Below are 16,013 nucleotides of genomic sequence, written 5' to 3' on the forward strand. Positions count from 1 at the left end.
CCACTGACGGACGGCCTTATATGGGCAGGCACTAAATTACAAACGCCAGCGGCAGCCTGTCTATGAACTTAATTTAAAGTGTAGGTTTACATCGTGCTTTGTTTCCGAAGTAGCAGAACTCATGAATATGGTTGTATATGTCACTCGCTTGCTTCTTATTGTTTCGCTGCCTTCTCAATTATATAATGCATGTTTTCTTCAGCGGTTTTTGGAGGTCTTCCTGGTTTTCTATGTACTGCGTGATTATGTGCGCGGCGTGATGATGTCACATGAAACTCCGCCCCCACGGCGTTCAAGCTCATCTCCATTACAGTAAATGGAGAAAAACCTTCCAGTTATGACCATTACGCGTAGAATTTCGAAATGAAACCTGCCCAACTTTTGTAAGCTGTAAGGAATGAGCCTGCCAAATTTCAGCCTTCTACCTATACGGGAAGTTGGAGAATTAGTGATGAGTCAGTGAGTGAGTGAGTGAGTGAGTGAGTGAGGGCTTTGCCTTTTATTAGTATAGATAATAACAGCAATGGTTTGATGGTTTAAGAACCCCTACCCCCTTTTAGGAATGAATCTCTTTGCAATTTTATGAGAGGGGTGGGGGAAGTGCCTCAAACAAGTTTGATCAATATTTCTCTGCTAAAGTCTCTCAGTCAACCCCCACAGGAAAGCCAAACTGCCAAGCTTTACCTTAATATATAGTTTGGAGGGCAGGTGTGAAGGTATTCTGTGCTCCCATTGGTCTGAAGTATGGCTGTTTGGAACTGGCTTGTATCAAAAGCCTTTAAGTACCATGAGCCCTATTGGCTCCAAAGGTTGAAAAGAAAATCTATAAATTTGTTGCTTTACCTCGCTCTCTCTCTCTTACCAAACTGATGAAAGACAATCTCTCACTATGAACTGAAAAGAACAACACAATGAAGAGCACAGGTCAGCAGCCATATTGAGACAGGCATGAGGCCTGTTCTGAAGAACGCTGACCACAACTGATGCCTTAACTAGAGACATTTTAAGTAACTAACAAGTCTGTATGCCGCCTGAAACTACACATCACCATTTATCAGGTTGTGCGGTTGCCAATATTCAAATGTATTTTGCATATTGTTATTATTTATGAATTTTATCAATAATACATTATTTAAACTGTAACTTAACTCCTGCTTGTCTTTTACTACACCTAATTGCCTCAGGTTAAAAATGTAGAAGGGAAGGTGGGAAGAGGTTATATGGTACAATACCTTATAAACAGTGGCAAATCTTTGAGATTCTGATGAAGGCTACATAGTAATAAGACAAAAGGAGAAAGTAGAGTAAAATATTACTCTACCAAGACAAAACAAGTACCGTACAATGAATCATTTTGGAGATATTAACCCACAGAGAAACATTACTTCTCTTCTGAATGTGATAACTTATTTTATTACAATATCTGTTACAAATGAAGCACAAAAAAAAGGAAGACCACCTCAAAATGAACTACACCAAAAGTGCTCTAAACCTACTAGATATATGTCACTTGTACACTGTGTTGCCTCAATTTCAAAAGGCCAACCTTTTTAAAATAGGATTTTAAAATAGAAATTGTAACCAGTGGTGGTTTATAATATGGGGCACGGAGGCACCCAACACCCCAAATATTTTACGAACTCTGCTTAAATTAATTAGGTAATGAAAAATAAATGTGTTTATTTGCGCAACATGCCTGGTGTCAGCATATCTCAAAATCCTTTAAAAATTGTTTCCGACTTGTATTTGTTTAATAATACCTGAAAATCTATATTTCCTGAGTGAAGAGCACTGGCCAAATGAGAGTCTATTAAAGTCATTGATCTTTTGGCAAGTGGGTGACCTGAACCTGCCCTTTAATTGGTTGCTTTCAGATTTTTCTAGGGACGCAGCTCTCTGCACCTTGGACACACTCACATTTATTGGTAGTGAAAGAGCATCATTTTAGGTTTTTCTAATCTAATGTGATTGGACAATAGTCAGCACACTATTTCATGTTCACAACAATGGATCACAGTTTATATCTGCCATTAATGTAACTACAGGGAGATGATAAGTTCAAATGGAACTTCAGAAATCAAAGTAAATTCATTTACTTCTTTAATGAAACAGCCCTGTAAAAATTGTTCACTTGAAGAAAAAAAAGAAGATAAAGTAGTTTGGAACAGACTCACCTGACTTAAGAAATCGGCAGCAGGCAAATCATCAAGGACAAGGTTGCACACAGAATTTTTCCCGCACAACCAACCGCAAGCAGTTGAGACCTGTCTGAGGAGGATAGGTCTACCTGGAGAAGCCGGCATAAATGCAACTCTGCATGTTAGAGCACTTCAGACATGTCTACTACCTGCAAGAGTTCATTTGCCCTGGGTGTATACAGTCACCAGCGCACCTCACAGGACTGGAGGATAGTGGGTATATGACTTGCCTCTGAGAGAGACAGAGAGAGAGGGGTGAGCAAAAGGGCAAAGCAGCATGGAGATACCAGCAAAGTGCTCACTAAGTGCCATGTCTGAATGCTGATCTCAGAGCTACATTTTTTTTTTTTTACCAGCTTCTCCAGTAGTCCTACCCCTTTGGGTCATTAAGCACGTGCTTGAGATATACTGTACACTGGTTTGTGGTTAGTAAAATAGTGGTGTGCCTTAGGATGATTTTTTGTTACAAAAATTGCGAAATTACAGAAAAGAAGGTTGGGAAATATTGATTTGGACAATAGTATGAGGCTAAACTTTTTTGCTGGACGAAGTCAAATGACTCAGTTTAATCGGAAAGGAACTGAGAATTTTCAGACCTATAGGAAAGGAGGGCAGAATTTATTTTCAAGGAAATCTAGGAATCCTGATTGTAAAGGCAGAATAAAATTTAGGTTGGACTTGTGGGTGTAGTACAAGACAAGTTTGGGGTGAGTTACGTTTTAAGATGTGGGGGTCTCTGGCTCTTCCAATGTGAATTTGTGCCCAGGAGAGGTAAGCCTGGCAAACGTACATAGGACATGGCAGACTGGCAGCAATTGTAGAATAAAATTAGAGTGGGAATGACAATGGGGGTGTAGTAAATGATAAACCGGCATGCAAGACTTGAGAAAAATCAGAAGACTGGGCACTGCATTAGCTTAGGCAGAATAAGATTTGGACTGGATTTATGCTATGGATGTGTTATAGAAAAGATGGCAGTCCACGTTATTAGAAGATTACCTAGGTAGGGGTGTGGACATTATGGTGTGGATTTTGTTAGAATAAGGAACTGGGCGATTTGGCAGAGGACTGGACAATTTAGAGACAGGCGTAAATAAAATGTAGGTGGCAGGTGCACCTGTTCCTTTCCACATGTATAGGGCAAGTTATGGGAAGAATAAAGGGACTGTGGATGTGACAGACTGAAGTTCTGGAGCATAGTAAAAACAGAAAAGCTGGCATCAGTTTGGGCAGCATGGTGGAAAGGATAGAATACATTTTAGTATGGATTTGTCCTGTGGGTCTGTTACTGGACAGGCCAAGATGTGCATTGACACTATGATGAGGACCACAAGAGCATGTGGGATAGATAGATAGATAGAGAGATAGATAGATAATGCACTATATACCGATATATAATATCTACTCTATATATATATATATATAAAATCCAAAGCTTAAACGTGCAATGATGTTGTGCAACGATTTTGTGTCATGTTTTTTGTCACTCTTTAAATCGGGCTTATTTTAAAACCTATATATATATATATATATATATATATATATGTTTGGTATCATTCTTTACTTTAATGTGATGTTGTTAGATTTTTAGATTCTTATTCCATTTTCTAATTATAAACTAAAAAATATCAAGAACTCATGTTCCGCAAGACTTAACCAAGAGTGCCAAGAGATTTAACCACGCCTGGGGGCAGAAAAAAAAAGATAAAGAGTAGGGCAGCTGCTGTACAGGCTTTTAAATGTTTGAAGCGACACGTGAGATGCAGATCATGCGGCACAGCTGCAGCAGCAAACCATCAGCTGATTAAGCAAAGAAGAGGTAAAATAAAAAAAAAAAACTGTATTTGTTTCCCATTTTATCACCGTTTAAGAGGGGGTTTTCGGAGAAGCAACCGGTCTCCTTGGGGTGTGTTCAGCCCCCCTCTTCACAATGTGAGCGGCAGACTGGCCGCAACTGGATGTTGGACGCTGAAGGTGGCGGGGGGCTTGCCCCCCAGCACTATATAATAGATAACTGCTGCTTCAGTTTGCCCCCGCCCAAATTTGTTTCACCAGCCAGTACTAATTGTAACTTATCCAAAAATAAGAAAAGGAAATCACTCATAAAAGGGTAAATGATTAGTACCCGAAACAAGGTTAAATTATGCTAATAATAACAGTGGTCCTGATTCATTGCATTTAGAATCCCACTGCCCCTTTTATACAAATAATGAAAATATGAAAAGGTTATTAAGCAAAAAAATTACTTTTCATTATGTTCTTATTGTATTTCATAATTCTGACACCTAGAAAGGCAACACAACATGTAATTCAGATTGTTACCTATCTTCTTTTATTAGCCTCATATAAAGTTTGTGTACAAATTCAAGATTTTCCAAGTAATGATTTGAGGCCCAGCATCACAAGTCAAGGGTGTTCTTAAAGATTTTACCAATATCTTGAATTATAATAAATGCTGATTCTGAATCAACTCTACAGTTCTCAGAAGCGAGCTTCTATTCACCTTCCATTAACCTGAGCACCAGAAGTTTCGTTCAATACAACTCCTGAAGAATTATCTCTGTTTATAATTGGTAGGATACTCTTTATGGCCTGGATCAGTTCTATCTGTTCTGTCCTTCCCATTCAAAAAGAAGAGTTAAGATGGGACCTCGGGGATGTTTAAGGGCATGCTGACTCAATGACATGATTCTTTTTCTAAATGGATTTTAAGTCTTAGAGGTACACATTCAATGACTCTCTAAAACAAGGGCATATCTACACAGATAAACAAGAAAGAATCATATGTGGTGGCACTTTAGAATTTCAAAATGTCCACCAATATCAACAATAGAGAGAGAAAGCAGTAAAACTAAAAAATAAAAACTTCTAAATGTTTCAAGGTAGTAAAGAAAAGGGGATAACAAAAGGTAAGACAGAATAATTGGCAAAAACAGGCTTAGCGAACAAATCTAAATACGTTAAATAGTACCTTATAAACAACATACAAGGATCAAAAGCCAGGAAATCCAAAAATCGAAATAATAAACCAAACAAGGGACTGCAAAGAACCAGCACTGCATCTGCTGTGATCTAAGCAGCCTCAAAGCAATTTAAGCCATGCAGCACTTCTAAACTGCCACACAGGTGTTATTGTGGTTGTTCACACCTCCCTGTAGTGCACCCTTAACCATAATCACTTTGTGGTAGTCCATGCCTCACCTGACTGGAGTCTGTTCAACTATTGAGTTGAGTGTTATTGTGATACTGGATAATTCACAAGGGATACCCCCATTCACGCACATGCTCAGTATGAATACATTTGTTTTGAATTAGCATATACAGTGCATCCGGAAAGTATTCACAGCGCATCACTTTTTCCACATTTTGTTATGTTACAGCCTTATTCCAAAATGGATTAAATTCATTTTTTTCCTCAGAATTCTACACACAACACCCCATAATGACATTGTGAAAAACGTTTACTTGAGATTTTTGCAAATTTATTAAAAATAAAAAAATTGAGAAAGCACATGTACATAAGTATTCACAGCCTTTGCCATGAAGCTCAAAATTGATCTCGGGTGTATCCTGTTTCCCCTGATCATCCTTGAGATGTTTCTGCAGCTTAATTGGAGTCCACCTGTGGTAAATTCAGTTGATTGGACATGATTTGGAAAGGCACACACCTGTCTATATAAGGTCCCACAGTTGACAATTCATGTCAGAGCACAAACCATGCATGAAGTCAAAGGAATTGTCTCAAGGCACAAATCTGGAGAAGGTTACAGAAAAATTTCTGCTACTTTGAAGGTCCCAATGAGCACAGTGGTCTCCATCTTCCGTAAGTGGAAGAAGTTCGAAACCACCAGGACTCTTCCTAGAGCTGGCCGGCCATCTAAACTAAGCGATCCTGAGAGGTTCTCTGTGGAGAGAGGAGAACCTTCCAGAAGGACAACCATCTCTGCAGCAATCCACCAATCTGGCCTGTATGGTAGAGTGGCCAGACGGAAGCCACTCCTTAGTAAAAGACACATGGCAGCCCACCTGGAGTTTGCCATAAGGTACCTGAAGGACTCTCAGACCATGAGAAACAAAATTCTCTGGTCTGATGAAACAAAGATTGAACACTCTGGTGTGAATGCCAGGCATCACATTTGGAGGAAACCAGGCACCGCTCATCACCAGGCCAATACCATCCCTACAGTGAAGCATGGTGGTGGCAGCATCATGCTGTGGGGATATTTTTCAGCGGCAGGAACTGGGAGACTAGTCAGGATAAAGGGAAAGATGACTGCAGCAATGTACAGAGACATCCTGGATGAAAACCTGCTCCAGAGCGCTCTTGACCTCAGACTGGGGTGACGGTTCATCTTTCAGTAGGACAACGACCCTAAGCACACAGACAAGATATCAAAGGAGTGGCTTCAGGACAACTCTGTGAATGTCCTTGAGTGGCCCAGCCAGAGCCCAGACTTGAATCCGATTGAACATCTCTGGAGAGATCTTAAAATGGCTGTGCACCAACGCTTCCCATCCAACCTGACGGAGTTTGAGAGGTGCTGCAAAGAGGAATGGGCGAAACTGGCCAAGGATAGGTGTGCCAAACTTGTGGCATCATATTCAAAAAGACTTGAGGCTGTAATTGCTGTCAAGGGTGCATCAAGAAAGTATTGAGCAAAGGCTGTGAATACTTATGTACATGTGATTTCTCAGTTTTTTTTAATTGTTAATAAATTTGTAAAAACCTCAAGTAAACTTTTTTCACGTTGTCATTATAGGGTGTTGTGTGTAGAATTCTGAAGAAAAAATGAATATAATCCAATTTGGAATAAGGCTGTAACATAACAAAATATGGAAAAAGTGATGTGCTGTGAATACTTTCTGGATGCACTGTACATGTTGTTCACATCCACCCAGTAATAACTAAAATTAAGAGGGAACAAAGGCTGTGAAAGCAGCACCTTCTTCATTTACACTGCTTGGTGCAGTCAGCCAGCTGCATAACTGGGTGGCCCCACCTACTTGGGCTCCACAAGTAGAAGACAGGGCAGATAACAAATACAACATAACACCGCATATATTCTTAATACAAAATAGTAAATAGCACAATATGACATACATATTTTAAGCCGGAGCAGAGTAAGCTCAGATACGGAGATCATTGAGCTTAGTGGAATTTACTTTAACTGTTATATTTCTTGATTTTTTTTCTGGTTAATTTGGAGTATTTCTGGTTATGGATTTAGATTTGGGATTTGCTGACCTCAGACTGGTATTTTTAGGCAAGTCTTTTTTAAAAATTTTGCCTTTTTGAACTTTTTTTTTTTTTTGTATTTTTCTATTTTTGTGAATAAATCTTCTTTTATAAAGATTGGTTGCTGCTCTTCTGTGCAAAAGACCAGGGCTGAACAAGTCTCTGCAGTAATGTGTGCAACTTTTGTAATAAAGCACACAGAAAGAGGAGTTTCTTCATAAATATTGTGGACAGGGTCCTTAATCAAGCCAGGAACAGACTTCATAACTTTCACTTTAATAGGAACCCAAATAATGAAACGTGCATCCTGCCTGTCCACCCATTTCACTCTAACACTCCATTTCCAGAAGTCATTAAACCAAAATTTGCCAATTTTGCAGACTGATCCTTCCACAGAAGCCTTTTTTCCCCTCAATTCTCCCATGATCTCCTTCTGTCGCCAGCCTAAAATATGCAATCTTCTTGTCAAAAGCTCACTTCACAAAAAAGAGGCACATTTCTCACCTGGCACACTGAGCTTTAACTGAAGCTGCCGTGTCACCTGCAAATATATCACCAATAATACCCTTGGATCTGCTCCCTCTGATAAATTCAATATTAAACAATGAGTCTCTTGTCAACCTAAAAATCTTATTAATTGTATTTCATGTAGGAAATATCCAGCAATCTACAGAGATAAAACAGGGAGACGGCTAGCAGACCATTTCTGAGAGCACCTTTAGGCCACTGAAATCAAAGACCTTACAAAGCTCATTGTAAAACACTTCACATCCCTTCATCATAGTCACACTGACCCCTCTGTCTGTGTTCTTTCACAAGGCTTCAAAGAAAATCAAAAGAAGATAAGCTCATTCTCACCCTGGGAATCACATATTTCTTCAGGCCTTAACGACCGACTAACTTTTTAATCTTTCCTTTCATCTGCTCTAATGGCAGCTTTTTCTTACCCTCTCTCACCTTTTCTCCTTTCATCTGCCCTCGTTTAATTCCCTTCCTATATGCGTTACCTGCTCTTTCCTTTCAGTTACACACCTGATGAAGGCTATACAGCTGAAACGTTGTGTCTTTAATCTTCTGTCCATTTCAGTGTGGAAATGAACTTTTTTCCTCTAGTATGTATTTCCTGAATAAGAAGAAAAATTGCTGTTGAGTTTTTCTATTATTTAACTTTAATTCTGAATTTGCAAGCTGAAATAGGTAGTTAATCCACCCAACACATTCTGTTACATTTCTAAGGATTTGTCTTTTTTATTTTACACTACAGGGAGTGCAGAATTATTAGGCAAGTTGTATTTTTGAGGATTAATTTTAATATGAAACAAACACAGTGCTATCAGTCAATCCAAAATGTTAATAAACCTGAAACCTGAATGTTTCACAACGGAAATGTGAGTGTGAACATCATCTGGGGAATACATATGTGCGCACAATTATTAGGCAACTATTAGTGTGCAGATTTATTATGCAACTAAAGGAAAAATGAAAATTTTCCCATCTCACTTGTTTATTTTCATCTGTTATAGTGAGAATAATAAACAAACACCTCAAAATTTACAAATAAACATCTCTGACATTTCAAAAAAAAAAAATCAATCAATCAATGACCAATATAGCCACCCTTCTTTCCAATAACAGTCATAAGCCTTTCCATTCATGGAGTCTGTCAGTTTCTTGATCTGTTGACGATCAGCTTTTTGTGGAGCAGTGACTACAGCCTCCCAGACACTCTTCAGAGAGGTGTATTGTTTTTCTCCCCCGTAAATCTAGCGTTTAAGAAGTGCCCACAAATTCTCGATAGGGTTTAGGTCAGATGAGGAAGGGGGGCCATGTCATTATTCCTTCATCTTTAAGGCCTTTACTGGCTGGCCACGCAGTGGAGAACTTCGATGCAAGTGATGGAGCATTGGCCTGCATAAAAATCATGGTCTTTTTCCTGTATCACTGTTTGACGAAAGTGTCTTTGAAAAACTGGCAGTAGGTTTGGGAGTTGATTTTGAGTTCATCTTCAATGCAAAAAGGTCCAACTAGCTCATCTTTAAAAATACCAGCTCATACCAGTACCCCACCTCCACGTTGGAGTGGAGCTCTGTGCCCATTACTGATCCACAGGTCCATCCATCTGGTCCATCAAGAGTCACTCATCGGTCCATAAAACCTTTGAATAAAATCTGTCTTCAGATATTTCTTGGCCCAGTTTTGACGTTTCAACTTATGTTTCTTGTTCAGTGGTGGTTGGGTTTCAGCCCTCCTTACCTTGGCCATGTCTTTGAGTACTGAACACCTTGTACTTCTGGGCACTCCAGGTAGGTTGCAGCTCTGGAATATGAAAGTACTGGAGGATAATGGGTTCCTGGTAGCTTCACGTTTGATTCTTCTCAAATCTTTGGCAGCTAATTTGCGTCTTTTGGTCTCAACACGTTTCTTGCCACCCTGTTGACTATTTGCAACAAAATGTTTGATGGTTCTGTGATCACACACCAATATCTTAGCAATTCCAAAAGTGCTGCATCCCTCTGAAAGACTTTTTACAATTTTTGACTTTTCAGAGTCAGTTAAATCTCTTTTTGGCCCATTTTGCCTGAGGAAAACTAGCTGCCTAATAATTCTGCACACCTTGATATAGGGTGTTGATCTCCTTAGGCCACACCCTCCCTCATTACACAAATACACATCACCTGACGTGCTTAAATCCAATAAGCATTCAAGTTAATACAGCTTGGAGTTGGAATATACGCATTAAAAATGATGATATGGTCAAAATACTCACTTGCCTAATAATTGTGCACACAGTGTATCTTAGAATCATTGCACTGGCAATAATTAGCAGTAATTTAAAAATTACAATGGATGTCTTAAGACATTAAGTATGGAAAATATTATTGGACTTGACATTTTTTTTGTAGGTATAATGATGGACTCTACTGTCCCAGCCTAAATGTTTCTAGCCCTTTCCTTCAGTCAGTCTGTTTTCTAATGTCCCATGTGTGGCGATTCGTGTTTAGGGTCAATGGCAGTGTGCAGGTTTTTAGTTAAAATGAAAGCAGTGCGACTCTGGCTCTACGGGTGTAAGCATAGCTGAGGAACTGGGCTGCCATTGGGTGTTTGGTGTGGAGGCAAACTAATTGCTTGATTGGGACAGCTGTTCCAAATCAGCACTCTGTGGATAGTAATTAGTATACTGACCTCACAGTAGTACAAAGGAGCCTGGAGAAAATGGAAAGGATCAAAAAAAGAAAAGGAAACAGAAAGAATTGAGAAGTACTGAGAAGAAAATACAAGAGAAGAGAATCAGTTGGAGTGCCAGTGCCGAGAGAATAAAGGCCATGGGAAACTGTGTTGGGGAGGTGTGAGGGTTGCTCCTGGGTGGACCAGATTGATCCTGATCTCCACATTAGAGAGCAAGAACAATCAGTGTTCTCATGGATCCCGTGGGCACCAAGATGGGCATAAGGAAGAGAAGGTCGGACTCAAGGCATTCTGAAGGATGCAGAGGGAAGGTGACCAGTTGTGGGGCTCCTAGGTATCCAGTAGACACCATGGTGTATGGAAGATGGAGTCAGACAGAGAGCATCCCAGAAAGATGCCAAGGGATGCTGGTAGGGATGGGAGTCAGAGAGCCGCATTTGCCAGGGTAGTTGTCCGTGATGAGTATACATGAAATGAAACATTAAGTCAACACTAAAACTTAAGAGAGAGCACCGGAGAATGGAGATTCAGGCAGTTTCTAACTTCCTCACCATCACTGTTTTTAAAGTATGCATTATTTATTTATTTCTGAAGATCTTACATGGCAATGAAATGAGCATGGGTTTGTAAATAATAGCACTAAGCACTTTGATCCACCAACCTCTGTTGTTGCATGTTCTCATTCACCCTGATCCAGGGATTCTCAAAGTCGGTCCTGGGGACCCACCGTGGCTGTAGGTTTTTGTTCCAGCCAGCTCCTGTTTTCAATTGGACTCTGTCTTTTGGGAACAATATAGAAATCAGTACATTAAGTTTGGTTAAAAAAAATAAATAAAAATAAAATGTACCAAGCAGTTATATGGGAATAATGTATTTTTTCTTTTTAACAATATTTTCATCTTGATTGTCATTCTACTTTTCCAGGTATTCTAAATGTTTAATCCATTATTTACTAATTAGTGGGTTTGATGCTAAAGTAGTTGCAGCCTTTCATGATTTAGTGTCGTTTGCCTGGCTGTCTGCTCTGCTCGTTTTTAGTCGTCATTATAAAATGAAGGAAGGAAACTGCGCTGAGAATGGGCAAAATATAATGAAATCAACAAAAGAGAATTAAGCATTTAAAGCTATAGCAAAAATAGACATATTTCTAAAATTTCTTATAAATGTAAAAATCATGATGCTGTGCTTTTCTGAATGTTGAATAAGAAAACCACCGGCTAATTAAACGAGAACAGTGTTATCAGTTGTTGTCACTGATTACGAATCTGGTTGAAACAAAAATCTGAAACCACAGTGGACCCCCAGGACCGACTTTGAGATCCCCTGCCCTAGTCCATCTCAGTTTCATTGTTATTGATGTCCCAGGATGAAGAAGGTAATGCCAGCTGCGGGCAACCCGGGCCTCACACTATGATATAATTTGCTAACAGACATTTGACATACTAAACATTACAGGTATAAGCACAGATCAATACTCACCATTTGCCAAGGTGCAGGATGGGCACATAAATATTGAGTGCGTGTCATAAATTGACAGCTACAGTTTCCAATACACTGACTACTTATTGCATTTTTGCTTTTCATTTTCTTTATATACAAGTAAAAGGATTTCAATGTCAATTCAGCTTTAAAATACATTTTGTGAAATTTAATTGAAGCTTTATTTATGTTTATGCTCTTTGTATCATCAGAGAACTAATTCAGTTGAGATGCACACAACAGGAATAAAGATGGACATTCTGGAGTTTGTTTCTGGTTCCATCCACATCATGAGGCAACATCTCACCAATCTTATTGGTGCGTCCCTTGCATATGTCAAACAGTGAAAATACACATTTGAGACTGTCCAAAAGGTCTGCCTGACTGCTGAAGAGCAATGCCCCACCTCGAAAGAACAAACTGTTAAATGCTAAGGTTATTGTTTTATCATTTGAGTATGGTTCACCCTGCTTAATTTTTTTCTTTGACGTCTTTTAAGTGTCTTTTGGGGTCTGTCTTACCAGGGGGCAGTTGTTCTCAGAGAATGCGTCCTTTTAGAATTGCAGCTCATACTTTGAACCTGTACATATCCCTTCCAAGGAACCATGGTGGAGATAGTAAGACAATAGAAATGTGGTACAAAACAAAGTATTGATTTTACTTGCTTTAAAATGCAGCTTACACTCCTAAAATGTGTTACAGCATATCATATAATATACACATACATATACCCAAAAAAAAGCCATGAAACTGTACAATTGTCTTACAGTTCTTTAGTGGGGTATTTGTTGGTTGTATTACCATCTTTGCAGAGTTGGAGGCATTTCTGAAAGGTACAGAGTTGTTTAGATGACTTCCATCCATGCAAATCAGCTCCTTGCACAATGAGACGGTGACAGGCTTTATAGCCACACTTCCTGCTGACCACTGAAATGTATGGATTAGGTTCTGATCTACCAGTTCAGCACATACAATGGACTATCTCCATGTTCTGATGAGCAGTGTTATATAGGGAGTAGGCGCTCTTGCACCAACAGAGCACATTCTTTAATTATCTTATTCTTCTGCATCGAGCCAACACACAACTCCTTAGAAATGTGATTACAAATCTACAACTTTGATTGGCCGTTTGGTAGTTATGTTATTCCCTGAAATGTGTTTCCATTTATCTTCCGCTATTCTGAAGTAAACAAGAGGCAAGACTTGTTGAGGATGTTAGAAAATATGTACATTTATATGATACCTCTTCACAACACTACAAAGACATTTGGATGATGGCAATTTGTGGTGCAAAATATTGGCGAACATCAGTAGGAGAATTTATGAAAAAGTGAAAAAATGCAAGGGGTAAATACATTAGTTTACAGAGGAAAATGTATAGCAAGAGAAGCAATGACGCTGGAGGGCAAAAACTGCCTGCTTTTTAATGGATCATTTGCTTTCCTTACGTGCTACAAACATCTTCAACTAGCATTCAGGCATGTACAGTATCTGCACCGTGGAGCAATGCACAAGTACAAATTGCTTTTGATGGCATAGGCACGATGCAGAAGTACAATCAGTCTTAAACACTGCCTGTTCTAACCAGCGCACTTGCTCTAGGTCACTAAAATTCTTTCAGTTTTCTCTTTAAAGTCCTCACATTTTCACAGCTGCCTGAAAGGTTTGTTTGCTTGGTTTGAAGCTATCAAATATATGCATGTATGCAAGATATTAGCATATTGTGTGTATATCATGAAGTACTTTGTTGAACATCTCTTTTTTTTTTTAAGACCAGAGTGTTGCAATATTTGTAACAGCTAGTCCATAGGAAGACAATGTATTTCCGTTGTATTTAAAACCCTGTTCTAGCATGTAGAACACTTAGCTTGTAGCCGACCACGGGTACATTTGTTGATAGTTGCTAAAAGGTAAGCAACCAAAAGAGGATCTCAAAATGCTTGTATGAAAGTGCCTTTATCTTGTAAACTGATATGATTGCAGTAGAGCATTTTACATTTTTAGATGATACATTTCTACTGAAAAATCTGATAAGATAGGTCAGAAATTTAGTAAAAGAATGTGATGCATATAATTTAATAATGATGTTTTTAATATCTTATAATCAGCACTTGATAGCATTATACAAAAACAGGTAACACTTAAAAAGGACAGAAGAATAGAAAACAAATATACTTCTGCACTAGCTGACTGTAGTGTTGAGGTTTGTGAATTTTGATTTTGAAAGGCTTATGCAGGGGATCCGACGAAGTCTCACTATGCCCCACCAGGCAGCTCAATCAAATGAGTCAAACGCTATATGAAAATCGACAAAGGCTGCAAAGAAACTCTGGCAATATTTACATTGGAAAACTGCTCCATGAGAACCCTCAGTCCCAGGATGCGGTTGATGATAGACTTCTTAGGGATAAAGCAAGTGATCACAGGTCCTATTGAGGACGACCCAAGCAAGGACCTTAACTGGCACCAAGAGCGGTGTTATCCCCCGGTAGTTACCACAATCCTGACGATCACCCTTCCCTTTCCAGATAGCGACAACAAGCCCACTTCCAGTCAATTGGGATGATGCCAGTCTCCCAAATGGAAGCATAGACTACTTGCAATGCCAACAGGACAGCTTTACCACCAGCCTGGAGAAATTCATCTTGGATACCACAGATCCCTGCAACATTCCCTACCCTCAGCTGGTTCACCATCTGTGCAGTCTCAATGAGATAGGGTGGATCACAGCAAATTGGAGGGCCAGCCTCAAGAACCATGGATCCAGTGATGTCCAAAATCCTAGTTGGAGAATCAGCTGCTCAAAGTAGCCAGCCCAGCGGGTCACAACTGCAGTGTCATCCGTAAGGACCGTTCCATCAGCTGCCCTGACTGCGATTCTCCGAGGAACAGATTCTGATGTGTGTAATGCTTAGATTCCTCTGTAAGCAGGATGTGGGTCACTAGACCATAGATGGTGCTCCACTTGTTCACAGGTTCCTCTAACAAACACCTCCTTATCTGCCCTCACAGCCTTCCTTCTCAGTTCATGGTACAGACCAGAGCTGCCATCAAGCCGTACACTTGAACTCCTCTTGATGATATCCAGAGTGTCCTGCAAGATGACACACCTCTATCTGAGAACACAGGGAACACCAACACAACCCTCAGCAACCTTCAGGGTCTTGTCACGGAAGGTCTCCCACATCACTTTGGGAACGGCAGTTGCACCCAAATCCGTAAGTTCTGCACACAAACTGTTTGCAAACTCATCAGAAGCAGCCTACTCTTGGTCCAGCCAGGTCCAGCCTCATTCTCCTAGTAAGTGGTAACCTACTGGACCTAAGCTGGATTTTCAGTGTAGCAACAGGTCTGTGGTCAGAATTCACAAACTGGGCACTTCTGTAGACCCTTTAGTTTTGTGAGAGCCTCCAGTGCCTGCCCATGTGGATGTGATCGATCTCCTTCACTGCACCACCAGTATTGGAGTAACAAGTCCAACGATGCGGCTCAGGGTGGTGGAACCAGGGTCCAGCTCCTAACTTTTGCAAAGTCAAGGAACATGGAGCCACATTCACCCTGGTCACTGGTCCCATGGGGACAGAGACAATCCTCATAGCCAGCCCTGTCAGTGCCAGTGATCACACTGAAGTCACTCATGACCAGAGCAGTGTCATCTCGTGGGCACCCATCAACCACTGTGCGAAGTTTCAAATAAAAATTCTCCCTCACTGAGACATCACTCACCGTGGTAGTAGCATACACTGAGACAACAGACAAGGCACCCAGAGTGTGCCTTAATCAGAGCCTCATAATACGAGTGACATCAGACACCATCGGAAGAAGCCGATCCGCTACAGCAACAGCTACTCGGAGTATGACAGCCATCAGAGCGACCAGACCCCATAAAACAAACATAAATAAATTTGTGTGAA

Source organism: Polypterus senegalus, chromosome 8 (genome assembly GCF_016835505.1).
Source record: "Polypterus senegalus isolate Bchr_013 chromosome 8, ASM1683550v1, whole genome shotgun sequence".
NCBI classification, from domain to species: Eukaryota; Metazoa; Chordata; class Cladistia; order Polypteriformes; family Polypteridae; genus Polypterus; species Polypterus senegalus.